General features: G+C 45.2%; 1 protein-coding gene and 1 long non-coding RNA gene across 2 annotated transcripts in view; one reads left to right on the forward strand and one right to left on the reverse strand.

Moving 5' to 3' along the window:
* The window catches only part of LOC122463863, a 171,412-nt gene that overhangs the window by 105,572 nt on the left and 51,120 nt on the right, over positions 1-14,720 (forward strand). The window lies entirely within an intron of this gene.
* Positions 1-14,720, reverse strand: part of LOC102929631 (substance-P receptor) — a 93,446-nt gene that overhangs the window by 11,468 nt on the left and 67,258 nt on the right.

Raw genomic sequence — 14,720 nt, forward strand, 5'->3', positions numbered from 1 at the left:
CCCAGGGACAGGAAGAGGCAGCTGGTCCAACCCCCTTGCCAGTGATGAGTGGCCATTACAGACTGCAGTCTGCCCCAGGGAAAGGGGGCTGGATGACGACTGGCAGTAGCCATTGAGGCAAGGTGGGCATAGAGGGCTGGGGATTCCCCTGGGAGGGGAGACCCAGAGCATGGGGGTACTGCTGGGGCAGAACCCAGAGGTAAAGGGCACCAGGGTCCAGGAGGGACACGGGGCCAATAGCAAGCAAGACACCAGCCTGCAGAGGGCGCGCCGTACGCTGGAAAAAGGGCTAATTCCCGGACGACCAGCAGGAGGCGCCACACCGGTGACTCTTCGACTTCGCTACACGTTGCAGGAAAAATGTTAAGGCTATGTGGCAGGGTAGTACCCAGGTCGCTGAGATAATTGACTGACCGGAGAAGTTCGCAGGCTTCACTGGAATCCGTTAACCTACTGGGATAGGGATTGTTGATGTTTGTGGGGCAATGATTAGGCTAATGAGACATTTAGCCCAATAAGTGTGAAATCTAATTGGCAGGAACAGGAAGTAAGGGGGAGCTCAGAGAGTCAGGTGGGTGTGGTAGAGAACGCTGGGTGCCAGGCTTCTCCTGACACATGCCTGTACTGGGTTCTGCAGTGCCTGGAATCTGAAGGTGAAAGGTAGACATGGGGAAAAGGAACAGGCGGTGTGTATGTTGTGAGTTAGAGACGACCCAAATAGGCCAGGCAGCGTGGCACACTGGGTAGCTGAGGGAGTGCTCTGTGAAAGCCTAGTTTAAACTACCTGTTAGTTTGCTTCCTCCACCTGTTGGATCTTTTCATACACCTTGAAGGCTGGGCTTTTCAAAAGGGCTTGAGAAAATTAGGCCTCCAATTCCCACTGAAATCCAATGCCCTTTTGACAATCCCAGACACGCATTCTTTGGGATGGAGGCTGCCTCCTTACTTAATTTCTGTGCTTGGGGCCACTAGATGTGAGTAGTCTACAAGTCAGTTTAGTCTCCAGAGTGCAGTCAATTTCTGTTCTCAGCTGCAGCTAATCTCAAAACCTCCTGAATTCTATTATTGTTGGGGCATCCTCCTGAGAAGTGATTTTTGTTTTTAGGCAGTGAATCATGAGTGTGGCTGAGCTGTTTCTGGAGCTGACACTGCTTCATGTTGTCATCATTTTATTGAAGAGAGATCCTATTATCCCATACAAATAAAGGGCTTCACACCCCAGCTGGCTATCAATCAGGCCATACCCATCCCTGATGGGAACACACACAGAGCCAGCCTGAATAAGCAGCTGTCCGGAAAGGAGATCGCCATCTCCGTGCATGCTATCATTCTTGCTGTCGAAATGTTACAAATGGCTTCCGTGTAAACATTTGAGTGAGCTCACAAGCAGAACTGGAATGTTGCTGTCTATCTTGAGTTTCCCATGCAAGCAATGCCACGTTCCGTGCTGAACTGAGTTGCTGTGTTTAGTTATGACTGACATTAGCACCTTTCCAAGAAAATGGAAAGCATGCACTTTACAAACTGTGTTCTAATTGGACACGGCACTTCTTCCCCTAGAATGTAGAATCCTACTTGTCTTTGCACCTTCCTCCATACAAAACCTTCTTCCTGAAACCCCATTCTCTGATCCAGTCTACCAGAGTTCCCCTTCAGGCCCTCAGGGAATTCTAGTATTTCAAAATCTGGTTTTGTCCCAAATCGGAACAAAGTAAAAAATCTCAATTTTTTTTTCTTTTCAAAATGAAATATTCCAAAAAGTTTTGCATTGACTGACATTTCATTTTGATGTTTATAATGAATAAAGTCAAAATGTAATGTACCATAAGCAAAACAGAACAAATCATTGACTGCTCATGAAAATGTTGATAAAATGATGCATTCCCTTGAAACATTTTGGTTGTGTGGTATCAGCATTTTCCAACAGAAAACTGTTCCATTGGAAAAAAATTTCACCAGCTCTACCTCTTACAGAAAGCCTATAAAGCCCATTCCTCACCCAGCCTTCCCTACACAAAGGTTTAGCTAATCCACAGATGCCCTCAAAACACTGTACATTCCAAATTTGAAATAAGTTTTGAAAACATGGCCCCAGGCTTTGACTTATTCTCGTCTACATTCCTTTATCAGCTGAGACTGGAAGAAGTACACCATTGAGAACTCACCTACCTAGGAGGGACTGTTATCAATCCACTTGAAACAAAATGTCGTGGTTTCTTTAGGCCAAGCTTGGTATAAAGGGAAATAAACACTGAACTATAGGAGAACTCAGTGTAGAGATAGGTTTAACATTATTCTTTGTTACAGTAGCAACCAGCATTGGTACTTCATTGTGCTAGGTGCTGTACATACACATGGTAAGATGTAGCCCTGGTCCTGAAGAGCTTATGATCTAAATACATATCAGGGAGAAAGGAAGACTTATCCCCATTTTACAGGTAGGGAACTGAGGTATAGAGATACCAAGTAACTTACTCAAGGCCATATAAGAGCCAGGAACTGAATCCACGTTTCCTAAACTGCAGTCCAGTGTCTTAACCACAAGATCATGCTTCCTCTATCTGACATTGAGGAAAAGTCAACCAGCTTTTTTTTTTTTTTTAAACCTGTTAGTAATCTGTAACCACCTGTTTCCTGATTGCTGTGTATCCCCAAACCCTGGGGAAATTCAGATCTGTACTTTGCTGCGGAGGGTGAAATTTTCAGAAGTGCTTATGCTAATTAGGAGCCTGTGGTATACTGAGGACTAGGTTGGAGCTGCAAGCTTTAAAGGCAGAGGGTTTTCCTGTTCCTGCTTGAAGCCTCAGGGGCTCTGTAGAGAAGCATGCAATTATCAAAGGCAGTCTTCAGAAAAGCCAGCCTAGAGTAAGACTGGGTTAGTTGTGGCTCTCTGATTTAAGGAGCAGCCTGTTTCGTCTCTCTCTGTTTTGGGGTTCTTGTGTTCTTGGGTTCTGAATTCCAAGAAATAAAGTAGTGTTACGTTGCAACCTTCCAGCAAGAGTATTTTTGTATCTAACTTCTCTGTGTGTATGTCATGAATGTGACAGAGCTTTTATGCCCCATTTTCAAAAATTACGTAGGAAAATTTTGCTTCTGGTTCCTCTTCTAGTTTACAGTTGGTGTGAGATGTTTCTCCCCACAAGAGTTTCCCAGATGCTCTGCTGCATTTACAACAGTTGCAGTTTCCTGCCTTCTAAGTTTACATTGTTCCTCTCCTGCCTTCAAGGGCAAAACCATATATTTGGACAGCAAAGATATTGGAATCCAAAAAACAAAACAGATGGAGGCTCCCTGGAAGCTGCTGTCCAGTTCAAGCATTTCTCCAGTATCTATTGCCTCATTTACATTGTCTGTCCCTGGTCTTGGATGGTGAAATCGGACTTCAGCTTTTGGAAACCAGATATCACTTAGCTCTTGTCACTCACTGTGTTTGGTATCTAAACACGACCTGATGATTACCAAGTGCATTACAAGTATTAAATCTCTCAGCACTCCTCTCAAGGAGCATTGGTTATGTTAGATCCGTTATACAACTGGAAGCAGGCACCAGGAAGGATTAAGGTGTGTATGATTTCCACTGGGTGTTAGTGGGAGCCATGCACAGGTATCCAGGGGTAGGGTTCAGCTCTGCGAGTTGCCTTCAAGTCTCACCATACAGCAATCCTTTGGCAAAGCTAACAGAGCCAGAAGTGCCCACTCCCGGTCTGACTCTAACCACTCAAAGGCACATTGCCCTTAGTTCAGTTACTCAATGCATGTCAGGAGAAAATCTCTGGAAGTTGAACTTGCTGTTTTTAAGTCAGTTTAAAAATCAGGTCCGTTGGGGCAAGTAATGACCTCGGCTACAATGGTGTAAATCCAGAGAGGTTAGTCGCTCTGGTGTAATGCATGGCTGGAAGGCACTCAGATACAGCGGCAATGAGCACGCGCTAAGCACCTATATAGAATGGGATAGAGAACTCTCTTTACAGCAGGAGATTTAATCAAGGGGAGGATGTTCCAAAGTGCCTAGATGGTGCGGGAGTGGAAGTCCCATTGAAAGTCAATGAATTTTAGGCTCTTCTGAAACCTGCAGCAGGGTAATTCAGGGGATTTGGGCCTATTCCAGGTTGATAAATGTAATGGTTTGCTTTTTTAAAGCCGTGTACTTAACCACTCCATCTGAAAACAAAGAGGCTCCTCTGACTGCCCTTTCACTCAATCTTTGTCTAAAAGCATTGGCTTTTTCCTGAGGGTACGGAAATGGCAACATAAAATGACCTCATCTACAAAATGGTGTATTTCTATGCTGGCTGTTGCTTCAAAGGATTTCCAGCACCCCCATTCCCACCCCCCCAATACATTAGCAGTTCCAGGAAGGCAATAGATCACGAAAGCAAAGCTAGAAGCGCCCTCTAGTGGCTGAAGACTCATCATTGCAGGCCTGCACTGTGATCGCAGCCCTGGGCGAATAAGAATTTATTTTGCACAAGATTGCAACCCTAAAAAAACAACTCCATTGCAAAACATGACGAGATTGGCCTGACGCTCTCAGTTGCGAATCCAGGTGGGCAATTCAAAGTGCCCCATCAAAATTATAAGTAAAATTAAATAGACATGAGCTCACTTGATGGCAGTTCAGTGGCTGATATGAAATGAGTTGGATGTCTCCGCCCAGTTTATACTTTGAGGGTCCTGATCAAGTTCTTAATGGGTGAGTATCTGTGTCACCAAGGCCACCTTCCCAACCGCACATCTAAGCAGGAGGCACGTGGATCAGCTGGGAAAAATGGGGAAAGCTTTTAATGATACATGTGCATTAGTCTCCAGGGGAGGTCCACAGAATCATAGAATATCAGGGTTGGAAGGGACCTCAGGAGGTCATCTAGTCCAACCCCCTGCTCAAAGCAGGACCAATCCCCAATTTTTGCCCCAGATCCCAAATGGCCCCCTCAAGGATTGAACTCACAACGCTGGGTTTAGCAGGCCAATGCTCAAACCACTGAGCTATCCCCGCTCCCCAATGGAGCATCTGTTGCCAGGAGCAATTGACTTGAAGAATTCAGAATGAGGGATGTGGTGCAGCGTACAGGGGGGTTGGTGCTCTACACTTAGGCCCAAGTCCTCAAAGATAATTTATGGTCCTAACTTCCACAGATTTCAATGTAAGTTGGGAGCCTGAATACCTTTGCGGGTCTGGGCCTTCCTGTGCATCTCTAAGTTTGGGGATCTGCATCTTGCTTAATACTAAAGGAGAATACATGGACAGCAGGCCTGACCCAGCTCTCACACCAGTTGGACTATACGGGCTACTTTCTGATTTACGTCGGTACAAGAGGAGAGGTTTGGGTCCACTATGTATGCAGGCTGCCGGGAGGATGGCAGAACAGCTTGGGAGCATGACCGTGTCACGCTGTATGGTGTGATGAGACAGCAGCTTTAAGGCAGCTGCGTTTCAGGTCTTCCCTGCCTCAAGGGTATTCCTGCACAACACTTGATTTGGTCCACTATAGAGACAGGAGCCAGCTCTGCAACTGCGATCGGGGCTCTGATTCTGAACCCACTCAGAGTCGGGGGTGGTTCAGACCAGCGGTTTGATTTGGGCATCGTCGGGACGTTGTGGGGCTTAATTAACATGTATGACGCACTCTGCCATAGGGCCTTTCATCTGATGATCTCCACAGGAAGCACTATTACAATGACATAAAGCAGAACGCTGACTCCCCACTGATTAGGAAATGCCATAAAACAAGGCACTATGGGTAGGTCAGCATTGCAGTCCGGGGTATGAATGGCAGCTCGCGTAATTGGACTGCCCAGCTGTACAATAGCTAGCTCGCTAAAATCAGCAGTGGGGATGCTCCAGCACAGGCTTCAGTACAGCTGCCCTAGCGAGTATGTACCTAGAGGAGACAGACGGCTTGTGCGGCCCAAACTACGTCTTCCTTGCTATTTTTAGCAAGCTAGCTGTTGTATAGTTAGCAGGTACATCTCCACCAGCTGCTATTCGCACCCCTGGCTGCAATGTAGACTTACCTTATGGTTAGGGACGCCCAGAGCGGGTGTTCCAAAATCTCAGACTGTCAGAAGTTGGGACCAGACAACAGAGAGAGGATCACTCGATACACTGCTCTGTTTTGTTCATTCCCCCTGAAGCACTTGCCTCCAGCCCCTGTCAGAAGACAGGAGACTGGGCTAGATGGACCGTGGGTCTGACGCAGTACAGCCCTTCTTGTGTTACCAGGGGAAGTATTCCAACAGTTGAGCAGTGAATTGTTAAAGAGGTGATTCATCATTAGAAGAACTCCAGCGTACCTGGCACAAACAGAAATCAGACCGTCTCTGCACCAAAGACCCCAGAGTCTAAAAGACACTACGGTGGTGGTTTTTCTCTAAATCTGAAAAGCCAGTGGAGTTGAGAGGCTGGGAGATTGGTACATCTTGGTAGTGTCAAGTAGCAAGTTGTATTGGTAATTAACTCGGAATTCCCATCTCTTCGGGTTGAGTGTGACCCCATGAATACTGTTCCAGATAGCCCAGGGTGTAATTTTTTGTCTGGCTCTGACGTGTTTATTAATGTGGGATTCTAGAGAAATAAGTAATTAAACATAGAATGAATTGGAAGCTTGCTTGCTAGCCCCAAACTAGTGAAGCGGTGGGACATGTTGGTAAACACAGCACCCTGTCACCGTGGAGCTGTGTGAGATTTATAACTCAACCTTGGCTCGTAACAGGGCATCCAAAAATGGATGAGAAAAGAAAGTGATCCGTACCCTGCTTGGGTCATGGGATGCCAAGTATGGCTTTGCAGGAATTTTTGAATGATTATTGTCTTAAGTGAAATGCCTTTAAATGGGATTAATGAAAACTAGGAGAACTCTGTTAGCAGCCAGTGGCATTGGAGGCTAGTCCTGGCCTGTGACCTTTCATATCCCAGAGTCCTGTCAGGTGATTGGGGTCAAGGGATAAACTTAGATCTCTTCCCAGCACTATTGTCACGCATTTATTGCAATAACTAACATTGGTTGCTGATCACCAGTAATTGTCTTTGTGCTCTAAGCTGAATAGCATACCAGTTTGTAGACTGTCACAGGCACATCTGTGTCTTGTCTGTGGCTCTCTGTCCATCCATCTGTATTTATAAAATATCTGTCACTGGTATCTAAGCGCAGAGAAATGCTTTTTATGCCCTAAATGCTGCCTGGGTGTCTAAGCTCAAATATTACCAGGAGAACTGGGGATCAGCGTGTTTGAAGAAGAGCAGGGGGACCCAAGGCAGATTGAGTAAACGGGCTTCTTTATTGCGGTATTTGTTCCCCTAGACCCAATTGTCGAGTAAGCCCTGAGTTAATTACATTACAACTTTTTTATTTAAGTTAAAATGTAAATGCCCACATTTACTACAACACCCCCCAAACCCTTATTTCATAATATGAACGCCCATATAATGAATATTAATAGCTATATACTGAATATATATTGTTTACAGCATTAAGCATATTATACAGACATTTTTACTGTGAAGATACATTTCTTTGAAGTAATTGTAGTCACATGTTCCCTTAATCAGCCGTTCACAGGGGAGGGAGGAAGGGGCCATGACCCCGAGCTCATCTATGCAGCTGGGAAAGGAAGGGAGGGGGAGATAACACTTCTTTACTCGAAGGGTATATTTTAAACAACCGCATTCTTTATATAGCTGCAACTCTTGTCTATCCTTAATGAGCAGAAGGGAAGGGAAAAAATGGCTGCGTATCTGTGCCTTTCTCCCTACTACATGGTGCTTGCCTGTGCCTCACTGCCTTATACCATGATAGTCGTCACCCGGAGTAGGTTTTTACTTAACCCTTACGTACCCCAACACAGCCATATAAAGTCTGGTTGAAATTCTGCTCTCACATCCTCATCTCAAAGTGCCCAAACCCTGTAGGGGTTACACAGACTGGGGCTCTCAGGGTTGATATCCCGCCAAGCCCTGCTGTATTGCTTGAAGGTCGGGGTTTTGGTCTTCCTCTCACAGAGCACAGGAGTACGCTGTTTCACCACTCCAACCAAAGCAGATGCTGCACTGGCCGCAATGGCGTAGACACCCCTAGGCCTTTGCCCCATAGCTAAAAATAGGTCAGGCTAGCCAGCAGTCCACCCTGGATAAGATGCCCCAGAATGTACAGAGGATGGATGCTAGAGAATGCCGATGCTGTGTGGGTTCTGAGAATACGTCTGGCTGGAAACGGGAATTTCTCTTCCGAGGGAAATTCTGACACTTAATTTTTTTCTGTTTCAAACTGCAACAAAAGCCAAAAATTTTAAAATTTTCCCCAAAACAATAATTCAGAACTATTTTTATTCAGGATAATCCAATCCTCTTGTTTCAATGATGTCAAAACACGCAGTTTTAACTTGATCATTTTAATACATTCTGGTTTGACTTCTACATTCAATTAAAATATTGAGTACAGTATATTTAAATCCATACATTATGATATTTAAACTGAAATGCATTGAAACATTAAAGTTGAAACACAAGGTTTTTGCCTGATTAAAACCTTTTGACATTATCAAAATGAGACAATCAAAATGATTCATTTTAGATTTTTTTCCCATTGAAAATCTTGTTGAAATTTATATGTTCCGGTGAAACGTTCTGATTTTGATTAAACTGCATTTTTGGCAGACCACTGTTCAGCTATTACTTTTTTTAGCAGCTCCAGCTCTACTGCAGATCTTCCTGAATTGGGGGAGGAGCTGCTATGGCTCTCAGCTGTTGCCCCACATCTCCCAAGGCTGGGGAAAGTGTCTCCCCCACCCACCCCTCAAAGACACTAGGAGAAATGGCGTGTGTGATGTGTATAATCTGTATCTAGTTAAGACTTGTTTTATGAATTGTACCTGTGGAGCAATTATGGGGGGTAAGGGTAGGATTGGGGGGAGGAAGGGAATTGCTGGGTCCTGGTGGGAACCTCAGGCTGTGAAAACAGCATCGACCAGCGTTTGCAGATTTTGCAGTTCTAAGTTGGCCACAAGGTAACAGACAGAGCCTGACTCCATCCTGGCTTCTTGTGGGTTTATGGTTCTGCTTTAAGAAGTTTATTATCCTTAATCATAGCTGATATTCTGCTCTTCCTGTGTGCTCAGGTCTCATGTTACAGAGAGAGCAAGATATAGTTCCGCCCTGGCTTGCCTATCCTGGAGCAGAATGTTACCCTGAGCAATTAGCCTTGTAGCACCGGGAGCACTGCCAGTAAAACCCCAGCACTCAGGAAGAGCAGGAAATCAAATGAGAAGCATTCTTCAAGTCTCATGAATTAGTATCTGCCTTCCTGGAGCAACATGTGCTAGGCCAACAGCCTTCAACGGAGCCTCTCTGGGAGCCAACAGCCTTCAACGGAGCCTCAGATACCCACGGGGGGAGTTTTCAGTTGTGGCTTCGAGCCGGGATTTCAGAAGGTTCACCTTGTTTACCTATCTGGTTGGTAGATTATTCTCAAGCCTCCCCAGGAAAGGGGGCGAAGGGACTTGGGGGAATATTTTGGGGAAACAGAAACTCCAAGTGGTCCTTTTCCTGAATCTTTGTCTAACTCACTTGGTGGTGAAAGCAGTACCCATCCAAGGACAGGGAAGGATTTGTGCCTTGGGGAAGTTTTTAACCTAAGCTGGTAGAAATAAGCTTAGGGGGTCTTTCATGTGGGCCCCCACATCTGTACCCCAGAGTTCAGAGTGGGGAGGGAACTCTGACACAGACAATCAAAGAACCATTAGGATACCCAAAAGAGGCCCAGTATTAAATGCAAGAACAGAATTCCCTCTTTCTTTTGCTGCCCCATCCTCAGCAGCTTTCCCCCTCCCCAGCTTCAATCCCTTCTCACTGTGCTAAATTACAGAAAATACCTTCCTCAGCAGGTAAATACAGTCTCTGTTGCTGGTATCGTACAAATGCACCCACTGCTCCTTTGAACCAGTGTCTGACACCATGTGGAGTTTGATGTGATTCAAAGATTCATCCCCTTGATAAGCCGCATTGTGCTGAGGATGTCTGGTTATCTCAGTTAGTGAAATCACAGGTGTTAGGAAGAGGCCTGAGATTGACTGTCCACACCACTGGTCTTGGGCAAGCGTTGAGCCTGGACTTTCAGCACAGCCTTCTACCACTTCAGCTAAAGGAATAACTCCATTAGCCAGCAGTAGGTCTTAATCCTCCTTGTGGACCTGCCACCAGAGGGGGATGTGACATGCACTTTACAAGCGGGTGACAATTAGATTTTTCTTCTGACAAGACAAACAGGGATTGTCATTTCCTTATGTAACCACATTGAGGTTGGTGTCCACTATGTCCAAGTGCATCGCTATTATAATTTATACGATGCTCACTTTGGGTCCATCATTCACAGAGTTTGGAATGTACAGGGTGTGAATTTCTTAGCAGTGGGACAACTTCAAACTCATTGGGAAAGTGGATTCATGCAGGAGGCTGAAACTCCAGGTGCTTATCTGGAATTTATCTGATAAGCTGGAGCCTTCAAAATTGGACTGGAAATAAGATAACAGGCTTTTTTGCAAGATTTCCAGCTCTTCCATTAGTCAAGGCAGAGTTATTGCAAGAAGACCCTTTCTTGGGGTATTTCCAAGTCCCAGCTAGTTCCAAGAAGAACAGAAATTGTGAAGAAGGGGGAAAAGGTCACTGAACTTTTTCAAACCTGATTCTGTTCAGATGTTTGGATGAAGATGCAGTTCGGTCCTTTTATTGAAATCGTTTAGCTCCTTCTTAGTAACTTGGAGCCTGATCCTGAGATGCCCCAAGACCCTACAACTTTCATTGAAGTGGGGAAAGATATATGACACAAGATTCAGATGCACCATGAAACCAATGATATACCTAAGATATATGAAGATATTTGCGTCCTCTGGACAGACGACTTAAACTCCCTCAGAGATTTCCACCACAATGTCAACAGCCATCACCCCTCCATTAAACTCTCTCTCGAACACTCCCACACCAGCATCAACTTCCTGGACACCACAATCAGCTTCAGCGGTGGAACCCTACAGGCAACCATATACAAGAAACCCACAGATCACCACACCTACCTACATAGATCTGGTAACCACCCCAAACACACCAAGAAATCTGTTATCTATGGCCAGGCACTCAGATACGACAAAATATGCTCCAAGGAGAAAGCCCGGGATATACACCTTAACACACTCAAAACAGCCTTCACCAGACAAGGGCACTCCATCAGAGAAGCAGACTGAGTATTTAGGTGGCCTGTTCCCTGATGCAGAGAGAATCTGCTTTAATACAGCCTTAGTTTAATGCACAGCCCTAGTTGTCACCTGCACATGTCACCCATTCAGGGTATCATCAAACTACAACCATTCTGAAAGAGATCTTTCCTGAACCCCTTCTTCTGGCCTTCAAACCATCCCCCAACCTCTCTCAGCTCATCATCAGAAGCAAGCTCCCCACAAACCAAGACCCACCAACTCAAAGCAGCACCAGACCCTGCCAGAACAACCGATGCAAAACCTGTAGCTCCGCTGTGACAATGCTCAACACCCCCCACAACACACCTTTCGAGATCCATGAGTCCTACACACACCTATCACATCATGTGGTGCACTCATGCAGTGCACTAAACACCCCAATAACTATGTGGGTGAAACCAGACAATCACTACGCTCTCAAATGAACTCACTCAGGAAAATGATAAAAGTCAAAAACACCCTATCTCCTGGGGGGGGGAACTCTCTTCCCAAAAAGGTCAGCTCTAGAGTAATCAATCAGTTCCCATCCTCAAAGAAAAGTGCACGATGCTTTCAAAAGATGAGCCTAGGAGCTTAAATAACTGTATTCAAACTATGATTTATAGTGTCTAGCAAAGACATTGGATTTATGGCTTCTTATAATAATCTGTTACCCTCTGACCCCCCTTTTTGTCTATGGCTACAGGGATGTTAACGAGCCACTTCACCTTGAATGGTCCCTTAGAATGTGCGCTAACTACTTATGCTAAAAGAAAAGGAGGACTTGTGGCACCTTAGAGACGAACAAATTTATTTGAGCATAAGCTTTCGTGAGCTACAGCTCACTTCATCGGATGCATTCAGTGGAAAATACTCCTTTTCTTTTTATGAATACAGACTAACACGGCTGCTACTCTGAAACCTGTACTTATGCTAAACTATCTGTTCTACCTGTTTTTAGCTATAACTCTGAATACCCAGACCTGAAGAGGAGCTTTGTGTAGCTTTCGGCAGCTTATCTCTAGCACCAACTGAAGTTGGTCCAATCAAAGAGATCACCTCACCCACCTTGTCCCACGAGGTTCACCTCACCCACCTTGTCCCTAGTGGAGCCTAAAGAACAAGGAAGGCGATTTAGGTCAGACTGATGAAACGCCAGTGGACAATGTTTGAGGGTCATTAGTGAATCATTTCCTTGCCGATGAAACACATGCATCTATGGTGCCGCAAAGAGTGGGCCATGTTATTGACCAAGGGCCTGATTTTTAAAAGGATTTAGATGGAAATGGGGAACATGATAAGATTTTTCAAAAGAACTGCTTGTGAAGAAAGATGCCATTCAACTTGAGTAAAAGTATCCAGGTCTGGCTCATGAAGAGCAGTTTCGAAGCATAATTTTGTTTCCAATCACGTACAGCGATCAGTGTGGCCTAACACAATGCACACAGTGGGCAGGTGTCTTACTCGAGCAGAATTGATCAAAAAGGTGATTGCGCCATTACGTTTGTTATGAAGCTCCGAACTTATGGAGCTAATCCAATAGGCTCAGCTGAAGTGGAAATTTTATCCAGTGTCCCAGTGAGCACTCATCAAAACTACAGCAGCGGAGATAGCTGTGGAAGAATGTGGCCTTTGGTTGTAAAGAAATGAAGGCAAAGTCTTATTAAAGATGACTGGACTGTGCAATCATAGGATGTTTCTTGGGGCTTATTAATGGGAGGAATCACGTCTGCTTTTGTATCTTGGTGTATTGGTCTTTTTGCAATGGTGAAGAGGAATGCAGATTGCTTAGTGGTATCTACCATATTGGCCCATATCTGCTTTTGTCTTGTACACACCAGTCCACAACAGAGAACGGATGTTGCTGAACTAGGGAATAATGCGTGACTGACGTCCCAGTGCCTGACCCTGAGCAGCATTGAGGTGCAGTCTGTTAGTCCCCCAGATTTTGTCACCGCCTGCAGCCATACCTCGTGATGTGCTCTTGTTAAAACTCAAACTAAGCAGGTTAGGCTGGGTCAGACTTCTAGGGAAACCCAGGCTGATGCAGTAAGCTTAATCAGTAATTCAGCAGGTAATTGAGCCAATGACCAAAGGTGATTTGAAAGGTCTTTGTGTGCCGCTGGAAGTGCATAGTCGTCTTTTGGATAAAAGAGCCCCTGGACACTTTTGGTCATTAAAGACCACCTGGTGTGTGTTCAAAGATTTGGGGCTGGGGGAGTTGCCTCAGTGTCTTAGCCAAATTAAATTCCCTCTGCAGCTACCATTGGATAAGTTAGTCTTTCTTTGTCCGAAACTGTTCTGTAGAATTGCTGCACACTGTTTATCAGCCACCACACCCCACCTCGGAGGAGGCAGCAGAAAGTGCATGTTGAGATCCATCTAGATGAAGGGGCCATCAATGCAAAATGCTCTTCTCGCTGAAATACGTATTCTGTTGAGCTTCTGAAGAATTCTGCCACATTTCAGCTCTTTACGGGAAGCCTATCAAGAATGCACTTTGCTCTACGCTGAACGGAGGTGCAGAAACAAATGCGTCTCAAATGTTGTGCAGCGTAAGAGGGCACTAGTTCCAAACAACTGTGAAGCAGTCGAATTCTGTTGGTTCAGCTGTGTCTTGGGGCCAGATTCGCAGTGCTTGTCAAACTCAGTGGAGTGACACCAATTTACTTCAGCTGAGGAGCTAGTGAACTGGTACAGCTGCCTGACCAGGTTGGCCTGGAGGATATCTGAAAATGGATAGCTTGGCTGGATGCCACAGATGGATCCATCTTATTCTGGGGCTCTTATAGCCAACAGGGGCCATTGATTCTTTTCTGGTCGATCACCTTTGTTTTTAATATACCATGCTGCCTGTTCCTCCACGGCATTGCACAGGGAGTAAGTCATTTACACCCGTGCCAGGAGGCTGTAAAAACCAACTACTCTGCCGTAGAGACTCTGGCGCTGTGTCTGTGAAAGCGGCTGCTGTGTTTTATGCAGCTCGCTGTCAAGTCTGTGTGGCATGCACTCTTGATGGATCATGATTGCAGTCTGTAATCACCCAAGTTCCATACCAGTGCAGTTAATTTCAGGGCCAGATGTTATCCTGTAGGTTCAGAATGACTGTGTGTGTTTTACTTATCAGAAAATTGTATGATTGAATAAAAGCGCAAAGCAGTGAGCAAACTTCCTGACAGCATGAATTATATGTAGCATTATTATTCCTAAACACATGTTTGTTGCAGAGGTTAATTAAACCTCAGGAGCCACACAGTGATGGCATCAGAATCTCAGCATCGCGGCAAACACCTAAAGGTAAGAAATGAGTAAAGGTTTTAAGCAAACAGTTTCTTATGTTTTTTACGTGAGAGCCAAATCTCAGCAGGCCGAACATGTGGGACATTGCTTCCTGATGAGAGATGTAGCATGCGCTTTCTGAGGATGTTCTGAAGTGGAATACAACCCTGATTTTCTGGAGGTGTGGAGCAATGGCACCCAGGAGCTTTGGGGTAGAG

This window comes from Chelonia mydas, chromosome 26 (assembly GCF_015237465.2).
Source record: "Chelonia mydas isolate rCheMyd1 chromosome 26, rCheMyd1.pri.v2, whole genome shotgun sequence".
Taxonomy (NCBI): domain Eukaryota; kingdom Metazoa; phylum Chordata; order Testudines; family Cheloniidae; genus Chelonia; species Chelonia mydas.